Source organism: Mustela nigripes, chromosome 7 (genome assembly GCF_022355385.1).
Source record: "Mustela nigripes isolate SB6536 chromosome 7, MUSNIG.SB6536, whole genome shotgun sequence".
Taxonomy (NCBI): Eukaryota; Metazoa; Chordata; class Mammalia; order Carnivora; family Mustelidae; genus Mustela; species Mustela nigripes.
The window spans coordinates 57,371,428-57,388,985 of NC_081563.1; the positions used below are offsets into that span (position 1 = coordinate 57,371,428).

Here is a 17,558-nt window from a genome sequence, read left to right on the forward strand (position 1 = left end):
CTTCCTCCTCTCTCTCTCTCTCTCTCTCTGCCTACTTGTGATCTCTGTCTGTCAAATAAATAAAAAAAAAATCTTTAAAAAAAAAAAAAAAAAGAAAATGCATACCACTCGTGCTGAGCCTGCACCCTCGATTTTTCCTTTTCTTTTTTAAAAGATTTTAATTATTTATTTGAGAGAGAGAGGGAGCATGAGAGGAGAGAGGGTCAGAGAGAGAAGCAGACTCCCTGCCAAGCAGGGAGCCTGATGTGGGACTCGATCCTGGGACTCCAGTATCATGATCTGAGCTGAAGGCAGTCGCTTAACCAACTGAGCCACTCAGTGCCCTCAATTTTTCTTTTAATAGATGTATTGTTCACCCTCAGCTGCCATGGGGTTTAGAGGAGTAGACGTCTCTCCCTGTGACAGGGCCTCCTTTTTGCCAGTTTGAGCACTTAGGTATTGTATCCTCTTGGCTTTTAATGTGGTGGGCATGGATGGGGACGGGCATTCCCGCCTTTCCCAAACGAACTCTCCACTTCTAGGTGCGGTACTCTAGTCTTTTGTATTCCCTGGCTGGTACTCTTCAGCACAGGTGCTGAAGGACAGGCAAGAAGGGGAATGAGCTGCTAATAGCATTGAAGTTGGTGGGTCTCAGAGCTGGTCCTGGGCCACCTAGTCAGTCAGCCGTCTGCAGGGCTTGTTAAAAATGCACGTGTCTGCAGCACCCCTCCCCCTCCCAGACGCCCTGGCTCAGTCAGGAGATCCACTTCCTAAATTGTAATTATATCCTCGATGTTCATTTTCGTAATTGTCCACCTACTGAGTACTCAGGAATCTTCAAGGCCACCTTTGAGCCTTTCTTCAGCCACCCAGTGCTTTTAATAGTTCCTGAGTATGTGTTTACACAATCTGCATTTTATGAAGTCCATAAAGACATATTTACCCAACAAGTCACCAACGCTCCAAAGGTCAGTTTTCCTCAACTTCTATGAAAGGTTCTTAACTCAAAGTCAATTAACACCAAGATAGACGCCAATTAAGGCAAGGAAATGAGCTGTTCAGGCCAACATTCCATCGGTACCTTTTGTCCCCTGTTGCAGCTTAGTTTCCCAAGTCCCTTCACACCATTTACTTCACATAAGCTGTACACGTGTGGCCAGATACAGCATACAGGTAAACATGCCATTTGTCTTGTCATGTCATCGTGTGGGAGTGCTGTTGAAGAGCATGTCATTTCAGTAACTAAGAAATAATGCCATGTTAGCACTTTGCAGCTGACCGAATTGCCCTCCCCATGGCAGGTGGAGGGGTTATCACAGGAAGGCCCACTCGGGCTCCTTCTGTAGTGTTGCTTTTTCAGAGCCTGTGGTTCATTGAGTCTTGCCAGGGTCCAGAGTTGGGTCCAGAGCTGGGATTTCCTCGTTTACAGAGAGGAATTCCTTAAAAGAATTGCAGGAAGATTAGTTGAGATAATGTGGATCACATGCGTTGCACAGTGCCTGGCACATGGAAAGCAATCAGTTTAGAAGTGGGTTATGTCCTGCAGCTGATGATGGTGATAAAACAAACCGACAACCCTGAGAGGGAACAAACCCTTTAAGTTTGCTGTTGCAGTAGGGTCAAGAGCCTCTCCTGGCAGGTTTTCCCCAGCATAAGGCACAGGGAAGCCTCAAGTCCTGTGGCAGCCGCGACCCCATCCTGATGCCGGCTTGGCATCCCACATGACAGCCATTCCTCGGGAGAACGGTATGGAAGTGCGGCAGGCTCCTTCTGCTGTCACCGGAGATTCCATGGGTGACATCTTTCAACCTAACTTCTTACCTGTAAAAGCCTCATTCTTAGGAGAAAAAAGCTAGGTCATCTTTTGATTTGATTTGGGAACCATTTTTAGTTAGGTTAAGAACTGGAATAGTGAGTACAAACAGTGATGTGAAAAGAGCCTCTCCCTGAGAAGATCTACCAGGTGCCCTGATATGCTGACGAGCCCAGCATGGGCAGGGAGGAGTGGCTGCCAGTGTAGACTGCTTGCAGATTCTCTGGTATCAGCACGAGTTAGAAACTCCCCCTGCCCCCACATTTAAAATTATTATTAGTCTTCATCAGGAAACATAATTCCCATTACTAGAGGTGAGGCTGTTTATTCTTTTTTTTAAAATGACATCCAAGGTGTGAATTGCTCAGAGCTATGTTACAGGAAGGCACTAGGGCCTTCTTGGTAAAAACCAGAGGATTTAGACCAGTGCTGTCCAGTAGAAATAAAACATGAGTCCAGGAGTCGTTTTAGATGTTCTGGTGGCAGTATTTAAAGAAAAAATTGAATACAAACAGGTGATTTTAATTTAATTAAACACCTCTAAATTATCTCAACATGTAATCAGTATTAAAAATTATTTGTGAAATATTGTGCATTTTTTTCTACCACGTCTTTGAAATGCCATGTTTTCCACGTGCACCACATCTCATGGGGACGAGCTGTTTGCCGTGCTCATGGCCATGTGTGGCTAGTGCCTGCTGTGAGATAGTGTGCTTCTAGCCTAAAGAAGACCCAGGTGTGAACTCCGCTCTGCTGGTTATTAGCCATGAGACCAGGGGTAAATTACCTGAACCTTTCAAAGCCTCACATGTTTAAAAAAGGGACCACAGTATCCTCTTTTCTGGGCTGTTTTATGTATTAATTCAGAATGTGTGTACATAAATTGATGGGTCCACGAAGAGGTGCTGTGTCAATAGCACCTATGAATTTTGAGGGAACCACTGTCTGTTGTGTAGAGTGTAGTTGAAAAGAGAAGGCTGATGATGAAAACCAGTATTAGGGCGATATTTGTGGGCTGAAGAAGAATTTCAAAAAATCTGACCAGTTCCTGGGCCTCTCTGGCTCTGGATGATGCATTTGGCTTAGAGCTCTGTGACCGGTTCAGAGACGAAGGCGACAGGGAATCTCTGTGGCATCATGAAAACCGTCTCCACTTCAGAGGCGAGGGAGCCAGTTTCAAATTCTGACTGAACCTTATACTGCATTTTTCATCTTTCCAAACTTCAGCGTTTTCGTTTCTTAAATGGTACTAATCATAGGAAGCTTGCGAGGATTCAGTCAGACACGGCACATGACAGTCTGCCGTGGCGTCGGCCACATCTGAGGTCCCTAGTACGTTACTGCAACTGGCATCCAGGAAGCAGTTTCATCTTGCCGAGGGGGCCTGACCTGCCCCTCTGAAAAGCTGCTCCAAAGAGGAAACCAGCAAGAGAGGAGAGGGGCCCCTATGATGGTTTTGGTGAGAAACTATGGAGCTGCAAACACACTGATTAATCCTGTCTCTGCCTAGTGGATGGGCGTGGAGGATTTAGAGCTCCTCATCTGTTTGGTTCATTGAATATACTGAGATTCTCCTAGGCTGTGCCAAGATGTGTGACTATGCAAGGTTCTGGAGGGGACTCTGGCAAAGAAACGGGAAAGAGGAAAAAAGGGGGCCCTGCCTGGGTGGGTGGCTTATTGGGGAGTTACCCTCCCTACATGAGCTAGGTCATAAACATTTGGTAACTTTTTTTTTCTGTCCCCTTTTAGTCCTGGCTTCCTTGTCTGGCTTTCAGTAATTTTTATTATTTGTTCTGGAGGAAAATGACTGTCAAAGTGTTGCACTTCTCCAGAGGGAGAAATATCTTCAAATAGAGTTTTGGGGTTACCTGCCCCCAAGGGGAAGCATGAGGAGATACGGTGTCTTCAGAGGTACAAGGACAAGTGAGTCAGCCAGCCGGAGAGAATAAATGCACGTTGATCTTTTGATTTAAGCAAACCAGACACCAAAATCTAGATTTGCAAAGCACATGAATGCGGGTGTGTGTGTGACAGTCACTGTACACAAAGACTCAGCATAAAATTGCTTTAAATAGGCAGCACCCCCGCCCCAAGCCTTGAGCTGAGGGAAGCTTTGCATGCTATGTATGTATCCACCTCTGATTTATCAGCAGCTCTCTTGCATCTGTGGCCGTACAGCAATAGATGAGAGCCCTTTGCACCCTCGCACATGGCATCTTTACTTGATGAGGATCATTTAAATGGCCCTAAGATTATCATTTGATGGGTTTTCACTGCATATGGGGTTTTCCTTGAATTCAGGGGGAGGTATTAATCCTATTCTGCCCCCCTTGCTCCACCCCACACACGTACAGATGTGAGGTTTCTATTAAATTGTGACTTGTGAGTTTTCTCATCGTTAGCTCACATTAGCTATGAGGTCAGAGACCTTCCGTGGTGGGTCTTTGAACGATGAATAAAGGAGCTGAGTGCCCCGTTTGAGAAAGACGAAATTTTCCACTGCCCCAAGTCGTGTCCCATGACTTGGATCAGAAGCCGGTGAGAGCTGCCTGGGCAGGTGGCTTGTTAGAGAGAGCCCTGCTTCATTTGTGGGTCTGAGCTCTCAGGAAAGGTGGATCTTATCTCGAAGGAAGTGGTGGCTCCCTTTATCAGGCCATTCTGGCGGAACAGGTTTGCTCCCAACAAAGAAGAATTTATGTTAACTGTTTCTGGCCTCTCACCTGCAGCCAGGAGGGCTGAGTTGCCTAGCCCAGAAAAGGTGAAATGACACATTCTCAAGTGTGTGGTGCTACCTGCCCCCAACCTCCCATCCCCCGCTGCAAGTTCCCCCCTCTGCAAGTCCTCCCCACCCCCAGAGGGACTACCTTCATTTCCACACCATTTAGGCCCCAGTCACTTCCTCTCTGAAAGCTTCTTGCAGTCTTTGAGACAGGTGGGTGCCCACACGGGAGCAGATAGAACATTGGGTCCCACCAAACAAAACTAGGCTCTTGGATATGAGGGAAGGAGGAAGGGGGCACATGGCTCCTCTTGCTGTTTTTAACATTTCAACTTACTATTTATTCTTGACCGCCGTAAAGAGTGAATAAGAAGAAGGCTTTAGGAGGATTAGAAAGTTTGTAGGTTTGTGGGAGAGGACTAGGAAATCCTGTTTTCCCACCTTTTCTCTGGGGTACAAGCTCAGGGTTTTCTGGCCCGGGGGTGGTGTTTGTGGCTCTGGCATTTTGCCCAGGGCTGAGGTGCTTGCTTTTCTGACCTAAGGGCAGTTAGCAGCCCCAGGGAGTGCCCATCAACCTCTTGGCCTGAGAACGGAGAACTATCCCTAGGCTTGGGAGTTAGACCCAGGTCACAACTGCGTAGTGAAAGATGTGGTTGGCCTGGCTGTTTTCTCTTACCACAGGGACCATCCACATGAGTGCCTGGGAGGAAGGGTTGTGGGCCTGCTGTCCATCACAGGGGTCAGCTGGGGGGATTCGGTAAGAATTTAGAAGAGTTCCCAAAGGAAAGGGCAATAGTCACTCAGCAGAGAGGCCCTGGGTCTCCTCAAACAGGAGTGCCCTGGGTGGAGGCGGGGGGGGGGGGGGTGTGGAGGAGCCTGAGGACTTGTGGAGGAGCTCAGATGTAGCTGCTTAAATTAGTTCAAAGTGAGAAATGTAATTACTATACTTGCTCCAACCAAATGTCTGCACATTGTTATAAAATGAGGTGTAATCATAGAAGAGAAGATTGCAGTGCGGCATAAAATAGCCTTTTGTGTTCTCGGGAGCCCTGTGGTGCTGATTAATCTTTTGGGGGTGTGTTGAAGTCCCATTAAGTTCAGGTGTGTGTATTGGATGTAACTGGGGGAGGTGGGAGTTTTCGTCCTGCTCCTTTGGACAGTCATTCAGTTTGCGTTTGTGACAAGTTCGTGATGAAGGAAAAAGGAATCACCATTAAACGTTTCAGTGGCATATTGGAGGCCAGAATAAACTAAGATCTAAGCAAGAGGAAAAACCGAGGAAGGCATGTGGCACCTGGCCCTTGTTAACTGCTATTTGAGTGATAAAAGGAAAGCTGAAACCAGTATTTGGGTGACTCCTTGGACAGTCTTTTGTCTCCCGAGCTGAAGGTGCTGTAAGGAGGCAAGCGGAGCCCCGATTCTGCCGTTTGTTGGCTATGTGACCTGGAGAAGCTAAGACTACAAGCCTTCTTAGTTTTCTCTTCTGGAAGAAGGGCTGGTGTGTGCACAGTGACATGAGCTAACACCTGGCACAGAAGAAAGCACAAGGGGTAAATATTAGCAAGCTGCCATTATTGTCAATATTCTAATTGTGTTATAACATCCTGTTTCTTTTCTTTTCTTTTTTTTTTTTTTTTTAAGATTTTATTTATTTTAGAAAGTGAGAGAGCGTGCACAAGACGGGGGAGGGTCAGAGGGAAAAGCAGGCTCCCTGCTCAGCAGGGACTCCATCCTAGGACCCTGGGATCATGACCCAAGCTGAAGGCAGACGTTTAACCGACTGAGCCTTTCAGACACCCTAACATCATGTTTCTGCCCCATGTGTAACCAACGAAAGTGGGGAGCTCACAGTCTGTCAGCGAGCGCGTGTCTGGAGCTAAGTGAGGTTGGTCCAGCGGAGGTTCCTCCAGAGGTTTTCTGGGCCAGTTGCTTGGAGGGTGGGGGGATTTGTTTGGCAGATGTCCAAGCTGGGGAGGTGGTGCCTGGGGTGCCTGAACTGTGTGCATTTATAAGAAATGGACATGTGGTTTCTGTAGACTAAAAACTTTTATACTCTGTGATACAGGTGGCTGCTCTGTGACCTTGTATTCCCAGACTTGGGTGTATTGACTCTGCGGCTCCCAGAGACCCCAGGACCCACTCTGTGCACAGTAGGGTTTATTTCGTTCTGGGAGGTCAGGGCATATGCCTGATTGGTTATTGCGTGCAGCACCTGGCATGGTAGGAGCCCGGCAGCAGCTGCTGATTGAATGGTGTGAATGACAGCATTAAATCATATGTGCTCCTTGAGAACAGTTCCTGAGAAAATTGCCGTTGCTGAGCCTGCGAAGCCATCCAATAGAGAGAGCAGAAAGACTTTTAAAACATTTGGTTTGGTCATAGACAAGTTGTAGAAACTTATTTTTATACCTATTCACCATGCAGTTTATTAATATACTTAATATATGTGATTAATTTTGTGAGTGTATTTGATTACAGATTTTCACTTCATGTGACAGGGTTGCTGCCTACACACAATCCTTAAAACAATTAAGGGGAGCATGAGTAGCGTGAACATCCCTTTTCAGAAACTGATGATGCGGCTGTTGCTTTGGAAGTTGTGTTGACACTCACCAAGTGACCCCAGTGCCCAACCAGTGCCCAGCCAGGATGTCCAGGCCTCCTAGACCCGGGGCTTTGCTGTGCCTCTGCATCACCTAGAGGTTTGGCTAAGCTTCGGGGTCCCAGTCTGCAGGTCTGGGGTAGAGGGGCTCAGGGTCTGTGTTTCCAGTAGCAGAGACTTCACTTTGTAGTATTTTGAGGGGTTTTTTGGTGTTCTAAAGACGTCTAGCATATCTTCTTCTGAATGTTGACTTTTCTATACTTAATCTCTTCTGGAAATAGCTGTTTCCTTAGGAGGGCCTAAGATTTGCCCCTGGTTACTACGGCCCAAGTGTAGCTGCTCTGAGAAGCTAGCACGTGGCAGAATTCCCTGTAAGCCTTCAGTGAAGTCTGATGCTTTTTATTTGGCTTTGAGGGATATATAAATACATGGGGGATGTTTTGGGGGGCTTTGGGGTATAAAACAAATGTTACTTGTTGCAGTGTTGGCAAAAGGCATGGATTGTGCTGATAAAATTTTAGGGTTGAAGTTACGTAGAAAGTCCCAAACATGATAGATTCCGTTTCTGTTTCTCAGTTTTTGACCAAATGTACGCATCATTGTCTAACCTTTTTTAGTCAATAAAAACTTTAGTTACAGTTCTTTGCATAGCTGTACCATGCCTATTGATTTTAATAATTTCCGAATTTTTAGAGGATTTCTTTGGATGCAGCTACTTTGTAGGATTCCATTACTCTAATTCGGGCAATAATATAGGTGTGAGTTTAACTTCCAGCGTGTCTTAAGATGCTATGATTGTGTAGTAAGTTATGATATGAATTACTGTTCCTTCACTAATAAGGCTACACCCACTTCGGTGCTGGGGTCTCAAAGCTGCCGCTTTCTTTTCTCTCTTTACAGGCTTTACTGAGTGGAATCTAGTCCACAATATGGCTTTGCATATTGTCTGTGTGCAGATGACTGACAGATTAGTTTCTCCAGGATGGCCATTCCCAGAACTTCAGATGTGTCTGGTGTCGCCACATGGATGTCTAGCATGCATCTAAACTTAAATGTCTGAAGCAAGTTCTGATCCCCGAAAAGTGGGCAGTCCACTCACCCACCCTTCCCTGTCTTGACAAATGACACCACCATTCCCTCCGAGGTCCAGGTCCCAGATCTCATGGTATCTTTGATCCAACTTTCCTGTACTGCCTGTTTGCATCTGATTCATCAACAAAGTGGTTGTTCTTTCATGACAGAATGAAATTGTCCTTCTTTCCCTTTGCAGTTACCTCCCTTGGTCCAGGCGGCATGATCCCTCCCCTGAAGCATTGTGGAGCCCTCTGGCACTCTGTCCCTCTCTTGCCCCCTGTATAATACGTTTTCTGCAGAACAAACAATCTTTACAGAAACCACACTGTTTTGTGTCTCTTTTTCCCTGGGAACTTCACACCTGCTTTGCCAATCCCCAGATTCCTGTGTCAGCCTGGATCGATCATTCTCCTCATCTGGTACCACTCTCTTGGTCAGGCCAGCTCTTTCCTTGTCTCAGGGTCTTTGTGTTGGCCATTCCCTCTGACTAAAGTGCTGTTCCTTCTGTCCTTCCCATCACCGGCTCCTTCCTCATAATTGTATCTGAGTTTAAATGTCAGCTTCTCTGGGATGCCTTCCCTGACTCTGGTCACCCTGTTACATCACCCAGGTTGAAATCTGCAGGATTTAATCACTGTTACATGTTCATGGTCTATCTTCCTATCCATGACTAGGAACCTCCTTTGTATAATAGTGCTTAGAAAGTACCTGAATACAGTAGAATCTTAAGTATTAGTGACTTTATCTTGAATGCAAAGAACTTTAGAGTTCCACCAGCATTGGTGTTTATTTACTGCTGTTGGGGCAAAAAGTAAAATAATAAAATAAGCATAATCATTTCTAAATATATATATATTTTTTGCTTTGTTTTGTTGTAGTATAAAGAAATTTCCAGAGTATATCAGAAGGTGGGTTCCTGCAGCTGCAGGGCTGCATAAAGCCACTGACTCTCCTAGTGATGTCTGAGTTCCTAGGAAACCAGTGTGCCTTCCGAATTACCTTGGAAAAAAAATTAATACGTTGGTTTTAATTCTCTGAGTTGCAGTTAGTAATCTGTGGTTGAGGGGCGCCTGGGTGGCTCAGTCAGTTAAGTGTCTGCCTTTGGCTCAGGTCATGATCTTGGGGTCCTGGAATCAAGCCCCTGGTTGGGCTCCCAGCTCTGTGGGGCGCCTGTTTCTCCCTCTCCCTCTGCCTACTGCTCTCCCTACTTGTGTGCTCTCTCTGTCAAATAAATAAATAAAATCTAAAAAGTAATAATCTGTGGGTGGTCTAAATGTTTGCATTTAGTTAATTAAAATATTGACCCACCGCTTTTGGCAAATACTTCTTGAGCTCTTGCTACTTGCAAGTCTTTGTATTTGGTGCTGGAAGAGGAAAAAATGGTAGGAGACATGATGACTGACCTTGTAATTCTGCTTGTAAACATTAGTTGTTGACTTCTGGTTGAATGTAGTAAATTGAACAAGTGTATATATCTCTGCTTCCTCCCAAAGCTCTAATAAAATGACATAAGGAATAAAAACAGTATAAACCCAGAAACCTCCCAGAGAGATCTCAGCCAAATTTTACAAGATGGAATGCCACCGTATGAATGCTGATTTAGCAGAGTGGAGAAAGCTGAAACCGAACTGCGTGCCTGGGTGGGTGGTGCAAAGTTGGGGGTGGGATAGATGGAAGTTTTTGGTACAGAATCCGAAAGGCAGGGTTTCCAGATACAGTCTGAACCAAAAACAGGGAGTAGAAGAACATTGCATCAGAGCAAGGAAGAAAGGAAAAGAGAACACCATGAAATCGAGGGAATAGGGTCCAACACAGAACAGAAACAAAGGAAAGAAACCCCAGCAATGCAGCTACACATTTAGGCCCTAAGAGCAACCTGTCTAGGTGGTGGAGATGCAGGACAGGTGGTCCTGGAGGGGATGATGGCAGGAAGAGCAGAAATGCTTTTGATCCTATCAGAATATTCTCCAGTTCTGGCCCAGTTTGCAGATGCAGTAGTCCTTGATACGTGGAAAACTAAGCACAAGTGGCCATTTTTCATGTAGGAATAAAAAGTTACAAGGAATAAGACTATCAAATTTTACCAGGTCAGCTCTAAATATTTATACCAGCGTATCCCCCAATCTTGATTTACTTTAAATGTCCTGTAACTATTCAGGAGGGCATGAGGAGGAGAACTGTGGAGGACCCATGGTGACAGAAGAGTGCTAAACCTGAGAAAGCCAGTAGATTAGGGCTAATATTGATGTCACAAGGGTTGTACATCAGGGGCTCTATTGGAAAAGTATTCATACCTGTACCTTCTACCGTGTTGGGCATGGGCCTGTCAGGGGCTGTTCGTTTGGAGGAAGTGACATGTCTAAAGAAATCTAGCTAAGATTCCTGCCTGCAGAAGTTGGCAATCTAGAGAGGCCAAAAGGACAGGGTGCTTGGGTGGCTATGTTGGTTGAGCGTCTGACTGTTGGTTTCTGCTTGTGCTGTGATTTTGGGGTTGTGAGTTCAGGCTCTGTGCCCAGTGCAGAGTCTGCTTGAGACTCTCTCAGCCCCTGCTCACATGCGTGTACCTGTGTGCTCTCTCTCAAATAATAAAATAAGTTTAAAAAAAAAAAAAAAGGCTGGATCTGTGAATTAAATATAATCACGGATTACCTTATATTGGGAGCAAAGGGCCAAAAAGGGTGACAGAAACATTATAGGAATTTGATGGTGGGAAAGGGGAGATTATCTTGGGTTCAGCAGTTCTGAGAAGCTTCAAGAAGAGAACGGAATTGAGCTTTGCCTAGATGGACTGGTAGGGTTTGGATAGAAGAAGAGAGGTAGATCCAGGCCCACTCTGGTTCCCAGGGAGAAAAGTTAACCTTGTCATTTGTTCAGTATGATGGTCCTGTGGGCTGGGTTTATTCTTTGGCACTGTCATTGGCTGATTTCTGGCAGGACTGGATCGTCTTCAGGATTCTGATCAGTGTTGGGCTTCCAGCCAGGTCATGTAAGATGATCTAAGCTGGTGAATGGGGGTGCCAAGATGCAGTGTGTCTCTATTTCTCTATCAGAATTTTTCTACTTCAGTGTTTCATTCAAAACGGAGAAAAGTCAAGTCCTTTTCCTTTTTTCTTTTCTGACGGCCGTGACTGAATTGTTCTTGCATGAACGGTTCTTGTGTTCTTATTTAAAAGAAGAATTTGGCATATGGCAGACCTCTTCAAGCTATCTTTAGTTGGTTGTGGGGTGTAAGTGATTAAGAATGCAGCTGTACTTGCTACCAACACATGCTTTTAAGGAGCGAACTGCTAAGCAGACAGGCCTGGTTAGAAGTTTAGAATAGCCTCTTGGGATCAAAGATCTAATTTTTCAAGTGCATGATAGTCAAGAGTCCCTCCCCTCAGGACTGAAGCATTGAGGGCTGTTTGTGCCCAGAGGCAGCGTGACTTATTTGTTTAAAATGGCGGCTACTCTTGGCTCTGAAGAGGTAGCCATGCTTCACTTGGAGTAGACAGGAGGAGGCTGACTTCACTTTACTTTGTATAGTTTGGCTTCAGTGCTCCTTAGGAATAAAACATTCTTTACTTCTCTAGTGTGTCCCTGGACAAATCCATCTCTGTCCTGTTGCTCAGTAACACAGTGGTGCTGGGTCCTTAGTCTTCAAAGCTTGGAACTCCCTCTTGCCTTTCCTCCAAAAATGTGTTCTTTCACTCAGCAAATATTTACCAACCTTCTGCCATATGCAGGACTGTGTGGAGAGCACAAAGATGAATCAGACATGGGGCCTCTCCATAAACGTTGTCAGTCAAGGAGAAGATGTCTTGCAGTAGGGCGACCACGTGGGATCTTTTACCGTGAAATGCCCAAGAATAGCGCCATGTACTGTAGGTATTTGGAAGGGAAAGGAGATTAGTTAGATGGGTGGGTTTCAAGTAAACCCTCATGGAGAGGGTAACATTTGAGTTGAGCCTTGAAGGACAGGCTTAGCTCTGTAGAGGAGAAGGTGTTTTAGGCAGAGCTAGGTAATATGTGAGCTACAAAGCAAGAGGATGATGGAGAATTGGAAGGAAAAGTAATTGGTGCTTTTTCAGCTCTCACTGTACCAGAGGAGGCACTTGACCAAGTTGTCAGCCTGGTTATCCCATTTAATCGTCACAACGCTTTTTTCCTGCTACAAAAACAGAGGCCTGGAGCATTTAAATAACTTGCCCAGGGTGACTCATAAAGTAGGTAATGAGTGAAGATTTGAACCCAAGACAGTCTGATTCCAAATCCCAAACTGTCGGTTTCTAGGATGAAGCAGGCATCAGCTTAAGCAAAAGATCATTTGAGGAAAAAAGGAGTAGTTGGTAAGGTAAAGTTTAGAAAAAAGTGGCTTGGGACAGATGGAAGAAAGAACCTTGAAAGCTGAGTTAATTACTCTGTAAGCAGCAGGGAGCCATTGAAGGCATGTAATGGGGTGTGGTGTGGCCCCAGCAGGGTTTCCAACTCTAAGGCGAAAAGATCGGAGTTAGTCAGTCTGTGCCAGCGACTATGCCAGGTGCCTGATACCCCTAATGCTCTTTAATGGTCCTGACAGCCCTATGAAATGGGTGCTGTGGGCACCCCCTCCTACTCAAAAGGAAATAGGGAGATCGAGAGTGGGTCAGTGACTTGCTGGAAGTGGAATAGAGTATGGTGTGCGAGGTAGACTTGAGGTCAGAGGCAGAGAGACTATTGGGCCACCAAAGAAGCCCAGGAGAGACAGAGGTGAGGCAGAGGGGGTGGGAGCTGTGGGGGCGACAAGATGGGGTGGGAGGTGGGAGACTTGGTGTGGCAGGTTTCTGATTTCCATCTTGTGGGGTGCAGATCCTGGAGAGTGCCCTAGGGCTATGTGAGCAAAAGAGGGAGCAAGTTGCCTTCCTTATGCACCCTACAAACGATGTGAAGGGTCAGGTTGGGACGGTCTGCCCCGAGTGGGGCAGAGGCCTCTGAGGCCTGACTTACTGATGCTTGAGGTCTACGGGGATTGAAGGTGGGAAAAAAGAGTGTGGAGAGTGTGGAGCTGGGGCTGTGGACTTGCTGTGCTGGACACTTAGATCTGAGGCTGGAGAGGAACCTGGGATGGAATGAGGGAGGTCAAGGCAGGGTACATGGTGATATCTCCGGAGGGGCCCGTGATGGAGAGAGACTTTGGACTGGCCAAGTCCTGGTCATAGACATCTCAGTTTTACACTTGCTGCTCGAGTCAACCCCAACCCAAGGCAGTCTCTCATCTTGTTCAGAAAAGGAATCAAAGTCCTATGATTGGTATAAACTTGCCTAAGAAAAAGACACAGAAGTAGCATAATGTGAAAATGTAGTGCTTCAGAAATTTTATTTCGATTCCTACAAAGGGAAGAAACTGTGCTGGCCAGCACCTGAATATTGTGTCCTTTGGATTCTGCCTTCCCTGAGTCTCCCTGTGATCAGAAGGGTTTTGGTGTGCCAGAAAATTGAAATAATAAGCAAGATGCCTCACAGCTCCTAGCCATCCTAGTATCAGACAGAAATGCACAGAGATGTGGGACTGAGGTGCCCACATGGAGGAAAGAGTCCTGTCCACTTGAATGTCTAGGACCTGCCAGGAGAGGGACAGAGGATTATGCCTCTCTCTTCCAGTGAGTCAGGTGAATAATCCTTTGTCTGTGAAATAGTGATAAGAAATCAGTCTTCAGGGGCACCTGGGCACCTCAGTGTGTTAAGCCTCTGCCTTCTTCTCGGGTCATGATCTCAGGGACCTGGGATTGAGCCCCGTATCGGGCTCTCTGCTCAGCGGGGAGCCTGCTTCCTCCTCTCTCTCTCTGCCTGCCTCTCTGCCTACTTGTGATCTCTGTCTGTCAAATAAATAAATAAAATCTTAAAAAACAAAAAAAAAAACACTTCAAAAAATCATCTGTCTTCAGATAGTGTGTGTTCCTCATATTTGGCCCAGAGGCAGTTCTTGGATTAAGGCTTCTTTGCAATAGAAGGTTTGATAAGCCTTTGTTCATGTCCATTCACAATGGCCTCCAGGATTCTATCAGACGAGGGGCCTGTGCAGGTACCCACAGCCCCCCCCCCCTCCCCCCCGGTGTATGACCATCCTGTAAAAGCAGCACTCTCTGCCAGAAGCCTATGCATTTTAAAACCAGGGATTTGTCTGCGGAGTCATCTTTCCAAATGTAATGATGTATAATTTCCTAGTTGTTGAACAGTGGTTGATCTCTTTCTAGGAGGAAATGAGAATTTAAATGTTTGCAGGATTTCAAAATTTTTTACATATACCCCGCTTCCCTTCTGGTCCCTGTGGCATAGGGAAAGCGTTGTTCCCAAGCAGCAGTCACTATCGATTGACATTCTACAGTTTTCTTCCCTGGGTACTTTTCACACAAAATAAGTAGTCCTCGCAGTAATTTTTTCCTTGTGTGGTTTTAAATCCATTTTAGAGATGAGAGCCCAGATGCAGAAGGTAAGTCAGTAGCTTGCTCAGAATTCCCCAGCTGGTAAATGCCAGAGCTGGGATTTGAACCGGGAGTTCTCTGACTGCACCCTGGCTTTCTGCTTTCATTATCAGGAGTAGTCTGACAATTGGCAATGATTAATTATTGAACGAATAAATGAATGAATGAATGCTCCAAGAAGGAATAGCCTAAATGCCCTGTAGTATAAGAGAATGAATATTTGAGATAGTTGTTTGGAGAAGTGGGCCACAGACCAGGAGACACCAAAAAAATCATCCTTCTGTCTGATAGATCTCTTTATTATGTTTATAATTGCAAAGGGAAGAGGGGGGAAACTATGATTATTCAACCAACAGGGATGGGTAAAACTGTCCTCTTCAGCTCTGGATTTGGGAAAGCAGGTAGGAGTAGGGGATGGAGTCGGAGGAGCAGGTTGGGGAGCGATGCCCCATTTCCCATATATTCCCACTATTGTCCTGCATCTTTGTGCATTTGTCCGAAAGGTGGTGGAAGGCTCCGTTTGACATTTTTTAAAGACTTTATTCATTTACTTGAGAGAGAGACAGAGTAAGAGAGAATGTGAGAGGGGAGAAGGTCAGAGAGAGAAACAGACTCCCCGTGGAGCTGGGAGCCCGATGTGGGACTTGATCGCAGGACTCTGGGATCATGACCTGAGCCGAAGGCAGACGCTAACCAACTGAGCCACCCAGGCGCCCTTCGTTCGGCATGATTTTGGATAACATGCTGCCTTGTTTCTATCTCGTAGCAATAACTTTGTGTAAGAAAAATAGTTAGTTACGGGATCTTTTGCCTTTTGAAAAGGAGGCAGAGAAAGCTGTTTTAAACTCTTGACAGGCCCCTTGCTCTTCCTTATTGCCTGTTACTTAGTGGCAGAAGTAGAATCTCTTGGCCATTGAGGTCTGGGACCAGAAGTGCCTGAAGGACCCCAGACCCATTCTGACTCTGCTTCCATCCTGCTTGCTTTCTGCTCAGCTCTCAACAGCTCACTAAAATAACACTTAGAAAGACTAGGTAGGGCCTGGGGTTGGAAGAGGATTGAGTGTCCCTGGCCTGTTCTGATGAATCCTATTTATTGTCAAGTACAGCTTTTTAATGAGCTGATTCATTACCAAGAGTGGGTCTCCTGCAAATCCCCTATTTGTATCCTGCGGATTTAATTTCTTAACAATTTCCTCATTTCAACACAAGGCTATTGTACCATGGGTTTTATGATTTCCTCACATTTTATTTCAAAACTGTGAGGTAAATAGAAAAGAAAAAGCTTGACAAAATAAACCAGACACTTGAGTGGATATTTAACTTCTCTCTAAACGAAGGATTGCTCATACATCAAAGTATTGGAAGGAATTACAGAAGAATCACTGATGAGTTTCCAAGCTTCTGTTTGTGTGATACCATAGACAAATTTAACAGACAGATATACATACGCAAAAGTTTGCCTCAGTTGTGACTTTCGGAGTTAATACAAAACTGAAAAGTTTAGAAAATTACCAAAAAGATGCTTAAGACAACCACTAGAAAAACAGACAACATACTATCTTAAAAATGCCAAGCTAACTGGTTAAAAGAAAAAGAGTTGGCTAAACATGAAATTTTTAAAAACCCACAAATTATTAAAGTAATGCAATGAAACAGTAGCGTTTTTCAGTTGCTATTAATTATCAAATAGAAACATTTTAAAATGCTGATATGGCTTTGGTGAGGGGACATTTTTCATATATTGCTATTGGGAGTAGAATTTAATGCACTTTTTCTGGAAAGCCATTTGATAATATATATCTTTTTTTAAATTTATCATCTTTATTCAGAATTTCTTCTAGAAATTCAAAGATCATAATCCTATGAAAAACCATTTATGGGAAGTGGTGCTTAAAGTTATAGGAGTCGAAAATGTTGGTAAGAGAGCATAGGGGAGTGGTTAAGCCCCTTGGAACATCCACACAACCAGAGGGTATGCAGCCCCAGTATGTTCAGGAATTACACAAATAATACAACACTGGCTGAAAACAGGATACAGAACTCTATCTACAGATCACCCTCTGAATTTGGCCTAGAACATATGTGCAACAAAAGAACCGGAGGGAACTCTTAATCACACTGGTAGCATGGTTATGGTCGTTTCTGAGCTGAGGTGTTACAGGCATGTCTCTCGTGTTCTTCTCTATTCTTCTATGTGTATATTAAAGTGACCAGCTGTTCCAGTTTGCCCAGCACTGCCCTGGTTTTAGCATCAAGAATCCTACTCTGGACAATTGGTTACTCTAGTGTGCGTGTATGCATATGGAGATGAATTTGTGCCATTTGGCAGGAAGGGCCAAAGATAAAGTGACAAGTGACAAGCTGATGGGGCCTGTGTAGGAGTCAAGCAATAGATTTTCTGGTGATAAAACTCAAATGGCTTATTTTAGAAAACGCAGGAGAAAGTAAATATGTAAAAGCCAAAAGGGTGCTTATGTGTGGCCAGTATCATTCCATATGCTTTAGGTGGTTAACATTCTCTAATCATTGCAGCCTGTGAAGTAAGTACTGTTATCACATCCCCATTTACGGAAGCACAGAGGAATCGGGTAATTCACGCATGGTCCCACAGCTCTCTGCCACCATCCCCCCACGCCGCCCAGGTCCAGCCACTTCCATTGCTACCTCTCTTGACATTTTTGTCGATCTCACCCATACCAGAACACCAAGTTGGCCACATTCTTACTCTTTTTTTTTTTTTTTAAAGATTTTTATTTATTTATTTGACAGAGAGAAATCACAAGTAGTCGGAGAGGCAGGCAGAGAGAGAGAGAGGGAAGCAGGCTCCCCGCTGAGCAGAGAGCCCGATGCGGGACTCGATCCCAGGACCCTGAGATCATGACCTGGGTGGCTCAGTGGGTTAAGCCGCTGCCTTCGGCCCAGGTCATGATC

At 45.2% G+C, this 17,558-nt stretch overlaps 1 protein-coding gene across 2 annotated transcripts in view; it reads left to right on the forward strand.

Annotated features, from left to right (window-relative positions):
- SPRED2 (sprouty related EVH1 domain containing 2) overlaps nt 1-17,558 on the forward strand; it is a 116,569-nt gene that overhangs the window by 20,120 nt on the left and 78,891 nt on the right. The window lies entirely within an intron of this gene.